A 5,000-nucleotide genomic window follows, 5' to 3' on the forward strand; every position below is an offset into this window, starting at 1 on the left:
ACAACCATTGCCTGTGTCTTCTCCGGCGCGAATGTCACTTGCCAGCGAGCACCCCACTCCTTTATCACTCGTAGCTGCTGATTGATGGCCTCAGCAGCCCGCCCACTGTCCTGGCGTGGATAGGTATAGGAGAGGGTGCAGTCATCAGCATAGGCCTTGACTCCTGGCAGTAGCTGGAGAAGATCATCCACGTAGATATTCCACAGGAGTGGGCCAAGAATTGAACCCTGTGGCACTGATGCCTCCACAGGCAGGGACTCAGATGTTTGCCCGTTGACAACCACCTTGAGGCTTCTGTCCTGCAGGTAATTTCCCAGGAGTCGTAGCAAGCCACCCTGGATGCCTTTAGCACGAAGCTTTTCCAGTAATCCGTTGTGCCATACTTTATCAAAAGCTCCAGCTATGTCCAAAGCAACCACTATAGTGTCCTTGCCGTCGTCGAGGGCGTCCTGCCACTGCCTGGTGAGAAGCATCATTAGGTCGGAGGTTGACCTTCCAGGTCTGAACCCAAACTGTTGGTCTGAGAGGAGGGCATTGTCCTTGAGATGGCTACACACCACCTCTGCCACGACCCTCTCAAACACTTTACCCACCACTGACAACAGGGATATGGGTCTGTAGTTTTTTGGGTCCGTCCTGGAGCTTTTTGTGTACAGGAACTACTCGAGCCTCCTTCCACACTGAAGGCCAGACGTTTTCCCGTACACAAGTTGTGAAGACTTGGGTGAGAGGGGCAGCCAGTTCCTGGGAGCATCGCTTCAGCAGGTGCGGGCTGATGTCATCAGGGCCGGTAGCTTTCTGTGTGTCCAGCCCCGCAATAATCGCTTCACCTGCTGATGCGTCACCTCCACCATGGTGACAGTCTTCTCACATTGCTGGACCAGCTGAGGCGGTGGCTGCTGTGGATTCCCCACCTTCATTTTTCCAGCAAACAAGGAAGCCAGCAACTGTGCCCTCTCCTTACTGCTGGTGGCGACAGTACCGTCCTGCTTGCTGAGGGAGGGATGGATTCTTGGTGGCCAGTTCCTGTTTGTCCTTAACAAGGGACCACCAAGTTTTGTTTCCTACGCCAGTGCCACACAGTTTCCGGCGCAGGCTTTCCTCCCACTTTTTTAAGGCCCACTTGCTGGTTACCACCATCCTCCTGCATGCAGCCCTATGCAAGTCCTTGTTGCGCCGAGTCGGGTTCCTCTTGTAGCGGAGCCAGGCAGCATACTTTGCCTCAGCAGCAACACGGCAACGGTAGCCAAACCATGGCTGATCCGTCGGTCTGGTGGTGTATTCCCTGTGTGGGACGTGGCGTCTCTGGAGGGCGAGAAGGTGAGAGGTGAGTGCAAGTGCTTCACTCTCTGCTCCTCCCTGTAGCAGAGTGGCCCATGGGGTGTGGGTCAGGTCGCGGCGCAGGGAAGCCCAGTCTGCTTTGTTCCACAGCCAGATGGTGCGGGTGGTGGCCTCGTCCCGAGCCACGCCCACTTCCAGCTGTGTCAGTACAGCGTGATGATCAGAGCTGCCCACGAGCCCCAGCTGATGACACTGAAGCTTGTCCTCCTGGTAGTCTGAGATGACAGGGTCTAATGTCCCTCCTCGTTCATGTGTGGGGAAGGTGACATGATCTGTCAGACCCTGCACCTCAGGAGATTCTCGTAGGCGTCTCTTTCCAGGTGGTGATTGAGATCCCCCACAATCAGCACGTGGCTGCAGCTGTGTGCCATCATCAGGTTGTCTAAAGTCTCAGTCAGGTACAGGAGTGAGTCAGGCCCTTGTCGCGGGGGGCGATACAGGGCACACAGTAAGAGGGCTGAGCGGTCTGCCAGCGTTACTCGGAAGTACATCATCTCCATCAGTGGAGGCGTGTCTATGTCGAGTAGCTGGGCCTGCATTCCTTCCTTGAAGCAGACAGCCACTCCACCTCCTGTTCGCTCCTGTCGGTCCCTCCTCACCCAGTGGGTGAAGCCCTGCATCCTGCCATACGTGGGCTCCACCTCACTGTTCAGCCATGTCTCTGTCACCACAACAACGTCTGCATTGTGTCGTTGCACACAGTTGTGGTATAAGTCTGCAAGGTTAGTCCGGAGACCACGGACGTTGCTAGAGACGACCTTTAGTTGGCGGCGGGGCAAGCTGGCTGTACCATGGTGAGGGATGGTAGTGAGCGAGGCCTGCTAGTCCGAGGTGGTGGTTAGGGTCCGCGGCCGACTGCTGGTACTGGTGAAGAGGAGTGGTCCACTGCCGCCCCTGGCTCTGATTCCAGATACCAGGCTGAGGAAGGAGTGGGCGAGGTTGTGGTAAGGACTGAAATGAAGTGAGGTGGTGGGCGGGCTGAGGCGCTGCAGGTGGGAAGGGTGTGGCTGTGTGTCTTTCCACCGTAAGGAGCCGCTGTATGAGACGCTCCTGACGTAAATCGTCAGTTCTGGCGTGGCAAGTAGCAGAAGTGTGTCCTTTCCGTGAGCAGTACTCACACACTTTTGCCTTGGCTCGCTTTTGTGTCTGCTTGGTGGCCTGGTGAGTCCTCAGTCCTTCGCTGGACACCTTCCTCGCGTCCTGCTGCACTTCCCTCTTAGTTTTCTTTTTTCTCCAATCTCCTGATGTGGTCTGAGGAGAGGTTCGTGGGCGAACAGAGGCACCGCGATCTACTCCGTTCGCTGTGTTTATGGAGGAAGAGTCCCTGCTGCTCTGTGTGGCGGTAGACGTGGTAGTGAGTACCGAGCAGTCACTCTGTGTGGCAGAAGGAGTGACAGTAGACGCTGGGGAGGTGTCACAGTCGCTCTGTGTGGCGATGGAAGCAGTGGAGGTAGGCGGAGCGGTCGTTGTTTCCCGGGCAGGCGAAGGGAAGGTGGAAGTTGAGAAAACAGCTGAGTGGCGGAGCTGTTGCGGTTTATCCGAGCTCCACCACGTCCTCCACCTCTCAGAGTCCTGACAAACCACCTCCCAGTGTTCGTCAATTGACTCTGCGTGGGCGCTGACTGCCTGAGAGCGTGTGGCTACTTGCGTCTGGCGCTGTTTTGACGCTATCAGCCTGTCTGCTACTCTGAGAGCCGCAGCAAACACGTCTCTGTGTTGTATGATCAAGTCTCGGTCGTCCTGGAGGGACTTAATCACACAGTTTTGTTGAGAGGCTTCCTCAGTGAGCTTCTCAACTAGTGAAACTAGCTCTCCTCTCTCCAAGCCCTCCCACTGACTCTCCCCACTGTCGTCCGGTAGTGGCGTTGGGGGTGTATCAGTCTCCTCGATGATGTAGGTGACGGGGTCCGGGATGTTTGCTTGGAGTCGTAGCTGCTCCGTGTAGCTACACTTGAAGACTGGCGTATCCCCAAGGCAGCTGTTGTGACAAAGGTTACGGCAGGTTTCCTCGTCACAGCTCACGTGTTGAGTCTTAAGTGTTGCTTTGCCACAAACGCAACACCAATTCTGTGGCTGGTAGCCAGGCAAGTCTCTCCTGGCTATGGGGCGATGGGCGGGGCTAGACATTGAGGGAGAGGATAAGTGATTCCCTGGGGAATTGTGAAGCCAGGTGTGGGGGCGACAACGAGTGTTGGTTCTAAACGACACGTGCGACACTAACACACTCGTGAACACAGACACTGAACACTGGCACAGAACACAAAGCACTTCCCCACAGGCGCACAAAAAACACACGACACTAACTACCTCTCCCACAAGTCAAGCCAAACCAGCCACGGAGAGAGAGATACAGGTTGTTTAAAAAAACTACCTTGGAGAGATTTGGCAACTGTGTGCTGCCTTAGGCCTCGCGTCAGGTCAGGCCCGGGTCTTGGTCACTGCACGGGTACAAACACTCTTTTCAAGTGATTTTTTAACACTATTGCAAGGCTTAGCACACCTTACACTTTTACATGGACACCAGGACACTTAGCACTTCAAGCACTGAAATTTTCACAACACTGCACTTTGTTAAACCACTGTAACACCACGAAAAACACGGAGCTACCACGTGCGTGACCTACCTCTCTCTCTCTCTCTCTCTCTCTCTCTCTCTCTCTCTCTCTCTCTCTCTCTCTCTCTCTCTCTCTCTCTCTCTCTCTCTCTCTCTCTCTCTCTCTCTCTCTCTCTCTCTCTCTCTCTCTCTCTCTCTCTCTCTCTCTCTCTCTCTCTCTCTCTCTCTCTCTCTCTTCGTCTCGAATTTTCCTACTGTTCCGTGTCCTTGAGTGAATGTATAGTCCCCCTCTCAGTGCTCAAATGGAGGGTGTTTATCTTGGAGGAGGAGGATAGGAGGAGGATAGGAGGTAATGAGCGTTGGTAAGGAAGGTGAGTGGCCATGACAAATAACCCAAATGACGTGTTGAATCTTTATTTTGAGAGAGAGAGAGAGAGAGAGAGACATTGAGGGAGAAGAAGAAGAAGAAGTAGAGGGAGAAGGAGAGGAAGGAGAAGGACAGGAAGGAGGGGGAGAAGGAAAATGAAAAGAAAAAGGAGAGGGAAGGAAAAGGAGAGGGAGAAGGAAAAGGAAAGAGGGAAGGAAAAGGAGAGAGGGAAAGGAAAGAGAAAGGAAAAGGAAAGAGAGGAAGGAAAGGAGAGAGAAGGAAAAGGAGAGAGAGAGAGAGAGAGAGAGAGAGAGAGAGAGAGAGAGAGAGAGAGAGAGAGAGAGAGAGAGAGATGCTTTGGTTTTATTTATTGAGGTGATAAGATACAGAATAGTGATAAGATGTAGCAGGAAAGTGTACCTTGTTTTGTATTGTTATTTAGTGGTGTGGCATTATGTAAGTCTTTGTTTTTGTTTCTTTATTTCTTTATTATTTTCCTCCTTCGTTTACCTTTTGTATTTGTATTCATGGCGTCACTGATATCTGTTGTAACTCTAGTAGTAGTAATAGTAGTAGTAGTAGTAGTAATGGTAGCAGTAGTACTAGTAGTAACATTAATGATGTAACTTTTCTTTTAATGTTACTCTTATGTTTCTGTTTGTTTTTTTTTACTTAATTATTTATGCATTTTTTTGGACCTTGATATAGGAGACACTTACCACATAATGACCTGCATCA

General features: G+C 52.2%; 1 protein-coding gene across 5 annotated transcripts in view; it reads left to right on the forward strand.

Moving 5' to 3' along the window:
* Positions 1-5,000, forward strand: part of LOC123507130 — a 181,419-nt gene that overhangs the window by 164,051 nt on the left and 12,368 nt on the right. The gene's annotated exons all lie outside the window — the stretch shown is intronic.

The sequence above is a fragment of the Portunus trituberculatus genome, chromosome 21 (genome assembly GCF_017591435.1).
Source record: "Portunus trituberculatus isolate SZX2019 chromosome 21, ASM1759143v1, whole genome shotgun sequence".
In the NCBI taxonomy this organism is placed as follows: Eukaryota; Metazoa; Arthropoda; class Malacostraca; order Decapoda; family Portunidae; genus Portunus; species Portunus trituberculatus.